The 14,966-nt window shown below is 38.1% G+C and overlaps 1 protein-coding gene across 9 annotated transcripts in view; it reads left to right on the top strand.

The window, feature by feature from the left end:
• Positions 1 to 14,966, top strand: part of LOC108150545 (acetylcholine receptor subunit alpha-like) — a 688,503-nt gene that overhangs the window by 464,715 nt on the left and 208,822 nt on the right. Inside the window, exons 1-2 of one of the 9 annotated variants that reach the window (XR_005977289.1) lie at positions 4,128 to 8,775; positions 8,844 to 9,410. The exons of 7 other annotated variants lie outside the window; for them this stretch is intronic. The gene's annotated coding sequence lies outside the window, so the exon portion shown is untranslated. Of the gene's footprint in view, positions 1 to 4,127; positions 9,411 to 14,966 lie in introns of those variants that run through there. One more of the 9 variants, XR_005977288.1, reaches the window with a different exon arrangement.

A 14,966-nucleotide genomic window follows, 5' to 3' on the forward strand; every position in this document is an offset into this window, starting at 1 on the left:
TCTCGCTTTGTCGGATCTGGGCTGAACTTAAAATCGTCAACATAGCCGTCGTGGGAAAACGCTGCTGGGTACTCATGGCGGTGATCGTCGGCTAACTGCTTTAGAACTCGCACAGCCAAAAATGGAGAGGGCGCTATTCCAGTGACGGTCAAAACCCAAAGATTACTAATGGGCTCGCAGTAATTTCTTCTTTTCTCTTCGCTACGCGAAATTCCAGAACTAACTTTTAAGGATTTTATCTTGATAACGGCGTGATGCGGCAGGTTCACGTAGGTGATAGGGCTTTCACTGATTTGAGCTAATGACAGCTATTCCATGTGATTACGTTGGAATGGTCGTTGCATGCATTGTAAGATTAAGCAATTATCCAACCAAACATTGTATCAAGTGCTATAGGGTAGCCCTTACCAAACTTTTTTCATTCTGCGGTGTATAGAGATCAAAGTCGATCTGATCCAACGAGGACATCTATATCTCCTGGGGTGCAGAATTTGGGATCCGCTAGTGGAAGAGCCGAGATTTGTTTCCACGCTAGAGACCAATCGCTTGCGCTGGGAGCGATGACAACAATGATGCCAATAAGAAAGAGGGCAGTTCGATGTCCTGATCCAAATGTCGAGAGCGCAGCTTAAAATGTGTTCCTCCACGAGTAAGACCCGCGTTGTTAGCTGCGAGGCCAAGAATTGAAATCCATGCGTTCGACTCACGGCTATTCGCTGGACAAATGATTCCGATGCCAAAGTAATGATGGATCCCGTGTCTAGTAGCAACCTGCATGTTGTGGTGTTTTCCCAGGCGTCGATTACGTCTGCGAGGATGGTTGGGTTAGCGAACCGGCAACCAGAATATTTTCCAGGGTATGATGAGTGTAGTTGTTTTCTATAGGAGGAGCGCTTCCCGATGGTGGGTCTTCTTGAAGGCGATGTTGAGTGGTTAAGTATTGAGTGAAGGCGCAGCTCCGTAGGTTGTGGGAAGTACGTTAACGCTTGTTGATTTAACGTTGATTTTATTTTGAACTTGCTGAGGCGAGCCGTGGACTAATGTGTGATGTTTGAGGTACAATTGCCGACCATATGTGAGGCGCTAAGGTAATTAAAGCAAACCATTTTGGTCCTCCAGAATTCTCGGCGATTTGCAATGTCCAATGCGCGGAATTGGATGATTCTGCTGGCACGATGTGGAATTGTGTTTGTCTCGTCCCGGATGAGCGTCAGCGTGGTGTGTGGCAGCTGATCGTCGAGCTTGTGGCGCGCGAACTAGTTGGCAGGCCTCTAAGGTGTCGCAATGTGACTTCAGAAATTTCAGGAATTTGTTGATGGACAGCCATGATACACGAGTTTCGGCATCCAGTTTGGATAATAATAAAAAAATTAACCAGGGATCTCGTTGCTAACATTGAATGGCTGGCAACCCACAAATTGCTTCGTCTGCGACGTCAGCCAATTTCTGCACGGTACTAATGTTACTGGGTGTGGCACTTGGTAGCGTTATATAACTATTCAGAAACGTTGGTATAATTATGATAATTATGATTGTTTGTAGTATCTTTTTTGAAAGTTCTCCCAGGCTTCACTGTAATTTTTACTAGTAACGGGAACATGTTTGATTAACGCGAGCGCATCACCAGATAGATAGGATTTTTGATAATGAAATTTCTGGCAGTCAGTAAGACTCGAATTTGTTCCGATCGATACCAAAATCCTATCAGAAAAATGTTTCCAGATTCGCTCGAATTGAAACTCCATGCGGCTTCTATGAGAATCGTTCAGGGTTTGATCGTGTTGAAGTACAATGTTATCAACGGCCTCCGTCTTTAATTTCTCAAGATAATTACCTAGGATTGCATAAGTTGAGTAATGTTTCTCTTCGTGTACATCAAGGTCGTGCTCGGGGTTTTCCCAAGTGTCGAGATTGACTGAATATCTTCCACGAATTCAAGGGCATGATTATGCGCGTATGTAATTTGGCTTTTGCAAAAGCCGCGCTGTTGAATCACACTCCGCATGGCGATCGAAGTTAGGAGACGGTTCTATACGACGTAGAAATCTATAGATCATAATTGACAAATACTAATTTAATTGAAATGTCCCGAATGCAAAATCGTTACTCACGTTGGGAGAAAAAATGTGACTGATTGTAGGTTTACAGAGAAATACAAGAATAGGCAGAGTCATTGAATACTAGTCTAAATTAGTTCGTTAATGTTTAACCGTTTTGAGATGAATGGAAAAGTACTGACTAAGACAATGCAGTTGGTCCATATCTTACATATACATATGAACTAAGCTGCACTTAATGCGCTCGTGTGTGTATGTATATATAACATTGATAGATAACGCATTGAACCGCGCTTATAATATAAGATAAAAATATAGGTTGTCTGGTTTAAAAAGTTTTGATCAGTATCAACAGGAGATTCGCCTATCCGATAGAATACTCTCTTAAATTTAGAGACATCTGGATAAAACTGTTTCAAAATACGTCATTGTATTGCTCGACACGGGCCGCACTATATCATTCACAAATGAAGCTTGTTGAACGAGAACTCCCTCTTGTAATGGATTTGTCTTGTTCTGAGCTTTAAATTCATGAAAATTTCAACATCGCCAGTCACCTCATTTTGAACACACTATTATCTTGGGTATTGGTCGCATTAAAGGAAAAAAATTGTTTACATTCTATTGTTGATCCTGCCATTATTGTCAAGCTAATTTGCATAATTCACGAGAAAATGATTAGTTTAAAATTTATCAAAGCTGGATTTTTTCGAAAAACTGCCTCTAGTCGAAGTTAACATAAACCGATTTTTAAGAAAACTTTTACGACGCAGTGCCGTTGTTGCATTTACCTAACGAGTGTTGACTCAAAATTTTTTGCTCTCCAAATCTTACTTTCCAATTTGTTGAAAGGAATCTTTTTTAATCCCTCTTCATAAAAAAAGGATCTAGGTCGAACTCCAATATAATTGTAGCTGTTTAACTTCTCAATCACAGCATGACTTTGTAAAAAATCGGTCCGCTCTACTAATCTTCTAGAATTTTCTTCAAAGTCGCCAATATATTCAATGACTTCAGTAGATACATTATACATTATACATTATTTCTTTTTATACTTGGTTTTCCTCCTTATGTTACTTATGCAACAGAATTTCGTCGTATCTTTCGATAGGCAGTCACCTACGACTATTATTATTAGTCTTGTTTATTAATGACCTCCCCCAGGTTCTCTCCTATTGCACAACTTTTATGTACGCTGACGATGTTAAAATTTGCTTGTCATTTTCTGATTTGAGCTCGCATCTCTGCCTTCAGTCAGATCTAAACCAATTTCAAGCGTGGTTCTCGAACAACCTGTTATTATTTAATCATTCTAAAGGCAAGTCCAGGTCATTCTTTCGAACTTCTGTCCATCCTATTTCGTATTTTCTTGAAAACTCGTCTTTGGTGCAACTAACTAAAGTAAATGATCTTGGTGTACTATTTGATCATTAATGATGTTTTAATAGCCATATTTCAGTCATTAATAAAGCGCATGGAGTCCTAGCTTTTTATAAAAGATGGGATAAAGAGTTTGATGATCCTTATACAACTAAAGCACTGTATGTTAGCTTAGTTCGCTTAGATCTTGAATATTGCTCATGCGTTTGAAGCCCTCCATATAATCACGAACAGAATTTAATAGAATCAGTTCAAAAACAATTTTTAATATTTTCACTGCGGCATAGGCAATTACCGCCCTACTTAGCAAGATTAAGCCTAATTGACGAACACACTTTAATGTTATGCACAAACTACTTAACGGTATGGTGTTCTCTCCTTTTCTTCTTGGCAAGATATATATATATATATAGATATACTCGTGCATTTCGCCTCCTCGTCTGCCAATTTGCAGGTCAAATTATGCACTTCACGAACTTTTCGAGTTTTGTGAACTAAAACTTTGTTTATCTATTTATATGTTTTGAAAAATCTGTTCCTAATATTTCGTCCCACCTTAAGACCACGAATGCTTAGATATAAAAAATCTTAGTTATATAGTTAAATTGTTATTATTTTTAATTAGTTTTATAAATTAATGTTACTAGAGCATTGTTAACTCTAAACAGATAAGAAAGACACTAAATGACTAAATATTACATGACTAGTGTTTGGTGATAACCGATCAATACAATTTTCCAAAGAAATTACAGGATACACTCCATTATAATTTGAACAAAGCACCCGAAAAATGGCAAGTGAATAGTGCGAAAAGTACGAGTAAATCTTTAGGTAAGAGCGATGTCAATTTAGCTGAGAAGGAGGCGTATGCAAAAATATTACTCCACTGCAAAATTTTAAGACTGTAAATCAATTAATTTTAACCTTGAAGAATAAGGTGGCAAACTCCTCACCGGCTCCCAATTCAGCTGTCGAGGTGCAAATAATAAAAAATTCCTTTGGACCTGATTCGATTAATGTGTGTTGATTAATATATTGAGGGCTCCATAAACAAATATTCCAAAATAGGGCGAACCATTTAAAGGTGCAGAGTTTTTGTTGATTACGAGTCGTCAAACTCAATGGGCCAACGTTTTAAGAAAACCAAAACACTCTTAGCTTGACCAATGGTGACAGAAATATGAATTTTGAAACAAAACTGACTGTTAAATAGGAGACCTAGGCGTAATACGTTCTAAAGTAGAGTTTTTAAGATGGTAATAGTGTATGTTAGCGTGCTCAAGATGTAACAAATTGTTGGAGCACCATAATTGTATTTAATCTATGTCAGATTGTATGACATTTGGTCAGAGAATGACCGCATACATAAAAGTAGAGGCAAATGACACTATTTTTTGAAGATCACTAATGGGGGGACACCAAAAAAAACATTTACGACAGAAGAAAGTTGATTATTGAAAAGTACGCGTTGAGATCTGTTTGAAAGATAGGCCGAAATCCAGTTAAGTAAATTAGGTGGAAAACCAAGAAGAGATAGTTTATGAAGGAGAAGGCTGTGGTCTACTGAATCAAATGCCTTTCGGAAGTCAACATTAGCTAGGCATTTATTTAGGAAACGACGGTAGATGAGAGAAGGAAATTCAAGAAGATTTCTATGTTTAACAAAGCCATGCTGTGGAAGAAATTATGGAGGCACAAATATGTGAAGTTGACAAGTGACCAACTGTGCCAAAAGCTTAGGTCTAGCAGAAAGTTTTAGATAGTTTTCGACAACGGACCTTGGCCCTTTTTTATGAATTGGATTAATATCAATTCATTCCTTATTTTTGGGAACTTATACTTTGAAGATAATAAAGATATGTTGAATAGAAAAGTTATTGGCCAAGACAGCCTGGAATGATATCAGGACCCGCAGAAAAGGACATAAGGATACGGATAAGGAGTGGATAAGTCAGAGGATTGTAAAGAGTAGGTTGACTGAAAAGGTTTGCAAAACGATTAGAAATGTTTAAAGATAATGATTAAGTTCGGTTGTGTAAATACATAGTGGAGGGATGCGCATTTCATTTTCTTTTAGAATTTACAAAGGGGTAGAAATATTTCGGATCATTACGAAAGCTTTCTGTACATTAAGCGATGTAGCAATCATAACAGTGTTCAGAATCAGTTAAAAACAGAACCAATTCGTGACATAATTTGAAATATATTCTTTGAGGTATTTTTGAGGTATGAAAAGTGCCTTTTGAACCATGGGGGTGTGGATGTGTCACATACCGATACTTGAGGAACGAAAATATTAATCGACGAATGCAATGTCAAATTAAGGAATTACACTAGAGCCTCTAGATCATTACATGATTTTAATGAGGACCAATGAATAGCACTCAGATGCTGGCTTAAACCAATAAAGTTGGCATTGCGGACTTAGTCTGAATTTCTGAAATGGATGGTAGTGGTCTTCAGACAGAGAAAAGTGAGAGCTTCTGAATACATTTACGAGAGTGTCGTTATTAACAAAGATTAAATCAAGAAATCTGTCCATATGGTTCTTAACAAAGTTTATCTGGCCCAGAGACATATTCGTCGATAAAATTGTGCTGACTTTCGGAAAAAAGGGGATTGTAATTCACTGAAGAAAGTCAAAACATGTTAGGTATAAAATCGCGCATCATAATAAGGTGGTCCTCATCGACAGTAGAAGACGATACTAAAGAAAGGTGTATTAAATAGAAAGAAGTATCAGATCTAGGTGGAATGGAAGAGCAAGATAAATAAATATTAATGATATTGTTACATAGCAAAATTTTAGTATGTATCGTATGATAAGCTCATACCGATATATTTGCATGTATTATCGATACTAGAAATCTTAGTTGTAAACAGACACGTGCACACTTTGAATAAAACATATTGGCGACGAGGATGGGATGGTCACGGAAGTTTAGGAACCATCACAAACAGATTCTTGGAAGACTACCGGAATACACCTAATTGTACAACAGGAGAAACCCCGGTAAAGCTTTTCTTTGGTAGGAGTCTAAAGATTAGATTTGACCTCATGAGTCCACCTACAGTCAGCTCAAGAATATTGAAACAACAAGAAAAGAGCATAAAAAGCTACAAAGGGAAGCGTTTAGAATCATTTACTCAGGGACAGAAGGTATACATTCGAGACTACACCAATCCAAATAAAGCATCTTGGTCACGGGCAACAATAGACAAATGTATAGGATTTTGAACTTACTTATGCAACCTCGCTCACAACCACAGAATTACAAAGCGTCACACCGATCAAATCCGAGCTCCCGAGGAGGACACAAAACGGATGGATAACACGGATCAGGTTCATGCACAAGTGAGGCACAATGCTGATGCACAAAAAATATCTTGACATGTATCGGTATAAGAGATCTTGGTTGAAAACAGATACGTGCACACTTTGCAGGTTACATATTAGCATCGAGAAAGACGAATTCCTTAAGTTAACCTTGCAAATTTCATCCTTGTATTACAAGGAAGATGTAGCATGTGTACATGTATATGAATGATATTCGGTACATCTTGGGCAGTAACACTTACGCTGCCTAAGCATAAGCAAGGCTTCAACACCTTGTTGTTATGCCAACACAATATACATAAAGCGGCAACTTTGTCGCAGTACGGCTATTGCCAAGCGCCCACAGATATATTGAAGAACAATCTGATAATACAACAAAATGTATTTTGGCCCGGCATGGTGACTCAGATTCGAGACTATGTAGCTAACTGCTCCATTTGCAAGTCCACCAAGAGTCACAATCAAATTCTTAGACCTCCAATGGGTAATCCAACTACTTCAGAACGACCGTTCCAAAAACTGTATATGGACCTGTTAGGCCCATACCCTAGTTCTAAGAGCGGCAATATCGGCCTATTAATAATAGTCAAACATTACAAGAAATTTAATTTCTTACACCCACTACGAAAATTCACCTCTGATAGAATATGTGATTTCCTGGAAAAATACGTATTTTTCACTTTCGGAGTTCCGGAATACATATTGACAGACAACGGCTACTATAAAGCTTTTTTAACCCGATTCGGTGTTGCACCTGCGTGTACGGCCATACACTCCCCACAAGCTAACGCGAGCGAGCGAGTGAACCGATCGGTCTTGGCGACTATCAGGGCTTACATCGGAACAGATCATACCAATTGGGACAGAAACATAGATGAGATTAGCGCGACCTTGAGGGCAAGCACGCATCGTAGCATAGGATTTTCGCCGTACTTTTTGTGTTTCGGACAGAATATGGTGATGAACGGCAAGGACTATGAACTTCTAAGGAAATTGAATTTGATTAGAGACGATACAGCTTTAAAAACGTCTGATCTGATGCAATTGACTCGGAGGCAGGCACAGGAAAAAGTAAGGGAAGCTCACGTCGCTAACGCTAAAGTGTATGACTTGCGTAGCCGTTCAGTTCATTTTAAAGTAGGCGATACTGTATACGCTCGTAGCTTTGCACAGACAAACGCAGCGAAGAAGTTTATCATAATAAAGTGTGGAAGAAAATTAGTCATATATACTACGAATTAGCCTCCGAAGATGGCAAACTGGGGGTATACCACTTAAAAGATATAAGGTCCTAAAAGAAGAATGCCCGACCTTTTTCAGTTAATACTTCTTCGAGATAGGACTCTAGCAGTAATAGCAATAAACAAAACGTATCCCGTATGTCAAATCGGATAGGCCCGGGCAGGAATGTAGAGAAGACTTCCAATCGGTTATGTCTGCTGAGTCGCGTTGCACACACACACACACACACCTACTTAGATCTCTCTCTCTCTCTCTCTCTCGCTCTCTATCGGCGTGCGAAAGGCAAAGAAGGAAAAATTAGCGAGTTTGGGAAAAGTCCCGTTTATTGTGGATCTAGAAGTTTCCAATTCGCGCTGCCTGAAACAACGCTAAGAGATGCTCGCTCACTTGATTTTGGGAACCATAAGCCATCACAAGTATTTGGTCAGCAGAATTAATTTCAACTTGCAATATCGACACGTGCATAAACTGTACCCCAAAAGCCAGAGAGGACGTAGACCACGCGCACAAGAAGAAAAGAGCCTATTGTTAAAACAATAGAGTCGTTCAAACTGCAAAGGTAATTATTTGTGTTAATTGAAATGTGCGAGTGTAACCTCACAATGTGTCTATGTATGTAGAGCACGTACATCGGAGGCCGGCCATAAAGCACACGCGCTCGTCGCGGGTGCTGTTGCGCTTACATCTTTATAACAAAATACATATTTGTACATCCCCGTGACTGGCCGGCCGATATTTTGCTGCGAAACTGGGAAATCTGTACGTTGCTGAAGCCCACATATACCAACACGTGAAATAACACAACAACATAACACCCATACCAGCAGAGCCCAGCTAAGGTTACTGCAGGTTTGGGAGCTTGCAACCGAATCTTCGTAAACGCCGCATACGGAACTTTGAGCGGTGCACAAGTTATACCTGGCCGGAACTTGGAAAAACGCATACCGACGCGTGGAGCCCTAACCTAGAACATCAGAAGACTCGCACAACAGCTTTCGGGAGTACCTGCGGATTATACAATTTCTGGGCGGAAATAAACAGGCCCAAAGGAGATCGGCGCAGCAAACCTGTGAAGAGGGATTGCCACTTCTAGCAGCATGTAGTCCGCTACGGAGTACAACCGATGCAAGCCCACATACTTGCAAAAACAGCGCCTACACTGACAGACGTCGGCGATACCGATCGCCCATAAGAGAAGTCCTATTGTTTTGATTTAGTTTGAACCTTTTCTTTTTTTTTTGAGAATCAGACATTGTTCTTATTAGCTGTTTCTTTTTATTTAGCATATAAATTAAGTGAATGCCAGATGCCACAACTAATAACCACGCTCTTTGAGAAGTAATAAACAGCACCTGCATTTTCGATGCGCCCAACGAATCGGCAGCGGAAAATATGTGCGTATATTTTTATTAACGACAGCCGTAGCTATTAAATAAAAATAATTTGATTTAACCGGGATATGTTAAGAAAGGGCATAACCAAGAGCTTCATTAAGTTTATCAAGTAAAATCATGAATTATTGGAACATGTCTGAACAAAATATATTTAAGAAGTTTAAATTGAAAAAAGAAGAACATGAATTATTAGAATGTAAGTTCGGAAACTAAAAAGAAAATAGAACAAAGAATGAATATGAAGAATTTTTGTAAATTATCCTGGATTTTGTTACCGTTTAATATGAGCAAATAATTTGTATAAATACGGTCCGCTCCCAGTACAGCGATGCTGTTGTCAACCTCCTCGAATATGATTTAATCTACAATAAAGCGATTACCAAGGGGTAACAGCAAGCAATTTCTACTGTTACTAAGGTTGGGAGGGTAGAGAATGGGGGCAAACTACACGTAAGCCACCCACATTGCTGGTATTCTTCTCTTATTATATATTCTTTAGGGTCCGTCTGTGTCGTCCGATATCTACAATATTTTGACCAATCATTAATGTACAGATAGTGCACTTAAAACTTTTCGTAGTAGAACGGGTGTGATATATAGATGAGGAGGAAGACCCACGCCATATCCGATGAGCTTTACACCGAGCAATGCAAGAAGTGCACGAACACCGATCCGTCTATACGCTAGAAAACTAACAATATCTAGTGAACACCTACCTCTGGGATACTACAGAAAATGGCGCCCAACGTGGGTCTAGAAACCGATTACCGTTTTGAGAAATTAAACACTCAGGTAGTATACAAGTCCTAGGAGCCGAAATCGCAAGTTATGTGCAGGATCCTTAGGAGGTACTAGCCATCAATCCAATTAGCTTTTGTTTTAACAATTTGAAATCTTTTAAATATGAAAATACGCAGAAACCTATTTTGTATTTGAGGTTAGCCATAACTGATTTATAAATTCGTTGCCTGGAATAGCGACTGCAATTCGAGTCCTTACGGATTGAGGTGACCGGAACGATTTTATTCACAGGGTTAATAATTAAGTCAGAAATTAATCCGGTAGACTAAAGTATTGATTCGATATTAGAGGGAAGCGAATTCAGAAATTCGTACTTTGGAACTGCGATTGAAAATCAAATCATTATGGTATTATCGACCAAGGCGAACCGATCCACACTGGTCCCAAAGTCCAAAATTTGTGCAGTAATTAGAAAAATGGAGATATACGCTTGAAACTTGGTGCAGTTAATGGTTGTTGGATATAAAAAGCCTGTGCAAAAATTGTTTGCGATCGGGCCACGCCTTCCTTTTCTCCCCTTATAAACAACAAAATTACTCATACGTCCGTTTGTCAATTGATATTGCTTTCAGTTTTACATGGCTTAGATTTTAGTTTCTTATCAGAAAATAAATATTTTAAATGAAAAAATAACTAAAATAGAAAATGAGAAAAGTTTTCGGCTAATTTTATTTATTTTTTTTATCACATATATTTATTAAATTAATCGTTTTGTACATCTAAATCAAAAGAATAGTCATTTGTCAAATAGTCAAATATTTGGATAAACGTCAAATATGTCTTTTTGTAATTGTAATATACGTTCGACAGTGTGATTAAGCATGTTTTGTAGTGAAACAGAAGCGACAGACTCCGTAATATTTATTCCTTTAGGCCTGCACTTATCTTTTGCAGCGATAATTTTTTTGTAGCTCGGATAAATTTCGCAATTCCTGCATTTACTTTGCAGCCTTATGCTCATATACTGTTTTTTTGTAAAGCCGTTTTCAATTAAAAAGTCTAAGGCTTCTTCTGGAGTGAAAGGTACAGGCTCTGCTTTGGAAGATACTTCCTCAACGGTCAATCGCGCCTTTTTTGCAGCCAAGTTTGCTGCATGAGCAAGAAGATTAACGTCGTTATTATTTTTAGATGAAAGATCGGCAGCTAATCTTTGCTTTAATCGGCAACTTCCTGCATCATAGTTTAGTCGTGGGCGTCCTGCATTTTTGGGGGCCTCTTCCATAAAATCAGATGGTAATAATTTGATTTTGAAACGTAGTGCGAGCCAATTTTCATGCTTCTTCTTAAGTCTTGAAACATCCCGGTTACAATTGTTTAACCGAGTTTTTAATGCAGCAACAAAGTTTGCTATTTTCTTGTTTATTGAGTTCTTTATATGTTCCTTTAATGTTTTATAATATGACCATTTGCCAGCCAAACCTCTACCATTTCAGCATAGCTCAAATTGATGTTGTCTGTCAAAAAACAATATTTCATGGAATCGGGCAAAAACGGGCAAAAAAAATTAGTGTAATCAAAAAATATATATGTTAAAGATAACATCTGTATCAATAGTTTCTTAAATACGATTAAATACTATATACCTTTATTCCACGGAACACGACAAAAGTTAGGTTAGAATTGCTAAAACACATAACATCACAAAAACACATTTGTATTTGTATTTGTATTTATTATAAAATTTCATCCTAACGCTACAAGTTTGGAACTTATAAGTTAATGCGCTAGTCACTACGAGTTTGCAAATATTTAATTGTTACATTATACTTAAAACTACTTAAAACTAATTTTCATAAAAACTAACCTAAGTCGCATTCTATTTTTACTTTAATTTACGTAATAGTGTTTTTAAGGTGTGTGAATAATTTTATCTTGAATTGCGTGGTACTGCTAATATTTTTAAGATGGTTTGGGAGCTGATTCCATGATCGAATAGCATTAATTAAAAATTGTCTTTCGGATGTCAAAATGATCTGGGTCTTATGCAAGTAAGATTGTTTGCTCTTCTAGAGGATGTAAATTGAAGTTTTTCGAAAAGATACAAAGGTTCTTTTTGGAAAATAAATTTTTGCAGAAAAATTAAGTTCCGCATCTTTATCCATTCATTTAGCGAGATATCGAATATTTTCAGCGAAAACGTGATTGGATACGTGATCTGTATGTGGTTGGTTGAATATATACCTGGCTATGTAATTAAATAGAACTTTAATTTTGTTCTTACTGGTAGTGTCACAGTTTGAAAAAACTTCTACTCCATAAAATAGCGCTGGAACAATGCAGGTTTTAGCTATTAGTAAACGTATATGGGTGGGCAGGCAATTTTTAGTTACGTATAATGTCCTTATTATGCCATATGTTTTCCCTACAGACTTTTTAATATGATCATTCCAGGTAAGAGTTCTGTTGAATGTAAAACCTAAGTTTACAGCTGTATCAACGTACTCAAGTGGCGTGCTATTCATACTCAGTGGCTGCAAATTGTTAAAAATTATCTTTCTTTTACTTATGACAAGACATTTTGATTTTGATGGGTTGATCCCAAGTCCATTGTTGCCGGCCCACTCATTTACACGTTCAAGTTCTCTGTTACAAACATATATACATTCATTTATTCTGTTTAAAGGACGACTCACATACATTTGGACATCATCAGCATACAAGTGTACATTACATTCAGATAACGCATTGGGAAGGTCATTAACATATAAGGTAAACAATAAGGGACCAAGCACAGACCCTTGGGGTACACCACGATTAACATTTTCATATGAGGACGAAACGCTAGACAGTACAACAGATTGACGACGATTTTGTAGGTACGAAGACACAAGTTTGACAGAAGTTTTAGAAAACATAAACATATTACGTAGTTTTGCACAAAGGACATTATGGCTTACTGTATCGAAGGCCTTAATATAGTCTAGTAAAACTAAGAGTGTAACATTGTTTTCGTCTATTTGTTCCCTTATGTCGTCTGCAATTTTTATAATAACTGAGGTACAGCTTCTGTTTTTCCTAAAACCAGACTGATTATTAGTAAGCATTGCATTGTCGGACATAAATTTATTAATTTGATCAGCCATGAGATTCTCAAATACCTTTGATAGGTATGGTAAAATGGAGATGGGTCTGTACTCATTATTTGATTTAGGAATCGGAATTATTTTTGCCGTTTTCGATTAATCCGGATAAGTAGATTTTGTCAGTACAGTATTAAAGGTATAGGTTATGTATGGCAGGATTTTTGGCAGCAGAATTTTTATGAATTCCATTTTAATAATTATAATTGGATCCACTACTGTACGGGTCGATTTTCGCGGTCGCGATCGAAAAATCGTACGTACTTTAGGCGGCGGGGTCAGTTTGAGCGAGAAGCACAGTGCGTGAAAAAGTGCTTTCACATTTTCCCCCTGGACTTGTGGGACCCCATGCCAACGCAAGTCACAGGCGACTTCAGACGCCGCCTGTGCGTTGCAGGAGGCCACCCACTTGCCTCCAACTCGTCAACGCGCTGATCCTGGCAGTTTTTAGACAGTTTCGCATCCAGCTCCTGGACCCGCTGCCTCAGCATCCCCATCTCTCTCACCTCGCTCTCCAATTGAGTAACTCTCAGTGTGAGTTTGTTGCAGTCAGCTGCTATTAACTTAAATTTTTCTTCCAGAGTGCCGGTTATACGTGCCTCGCCATCACGGATCTCCCCTGCAAGACTTTCCTTTAGCTCGGAAAATCTGAGGTCGATCGTGTGAAGCAGTTGAGCATCGGAGTCACGGGCTCCCTTCAGATCGGAGTGAGTTTCCTTCCTAAGTCGCTTTGCTGCTGAAGACATTATTGTGTTGGTGCCGAGAGGGTTGAGTGTTTTGATGTGTTGAGTGTTTTGATTTGCTGAGTGTTTTGTCTCTGTGCTATTGTGTTTTGCTATGCACTGTTTCTTTATTAGATTGTTGTTGCACTTAATTGTGGATTTATTAAGAAGCGATTTACTGCTTAAAACCGATTTATTCCGGGCAACAAGAACTTTAACGTGTTGTACTCTTATTAATGATGCTGCCGTAAGCAGTTTTTAATTTTTTAAGCCGAGTTTAAGGTGTTTTCGGTGTTTAAAGCGGAGCTTCACAAAAGTGCGTCTATTTCTCTCTTATGGTTTTTCTGTTATATTAATAAAGAAATTACACATATAACAAATATTGCAATATTACATAATATTTCACATACCTGCACAATTATCATCCATTTTGAATTATTGCAATCGAGATATTAGATTTTACACAATTTGCTTTCAAACTTTGCATTAATTTCACGAGAAAGCAATGACAAAGTTTGCGGTAAACGATCAGCTGATTTCCAGGGCTGCCAGCGATCGCAGGGATGCAATTTCAATTGAAACTCTATTATTTTCAATTGCCCTGAATATTACTCCATCGCAATTTGTCCAACTTTTAAAAAAAAAAATTGGATTCTTGCACAAATTTTGGACTTTGGGACCAGTGTGCGATCGTAGAAAACTAGTTTCGTTGAAATTGTTTAGATCACCTGGCGTCAGGGCACAGTACGCGTACTCAGGAGTAGCAAGTCATCGGAGGAACTTCGATACTTGACCAGTGCAGCGAATACGAATCCCGGAAGCCATATCCACCAAGCAAATATTAGTATAGAGTATTTTTAGGAGATAATACCAAGCATGTTCGAGAGAACTGATAAACAGCTCGTTGGAAAGCAGACCAACTTTGAAGAAACATAAAAACTATATAACATTTT

This window comes from Drosophila elegans, unplaced genomic scaffold (assembly GCF_018152505.1).
Source record: "Drosophila elegans isolate 14027-0461.03 unplaced genomic scaffold, ASM1815250v1 contig_208, whole genome shotgun sequence".
Lineage (NCBI taxonomy): Eukaryota > Metazoa > Arthropoda > Insecta > Diptera > Drosophilidae > Drosophila > Drosophila elegans.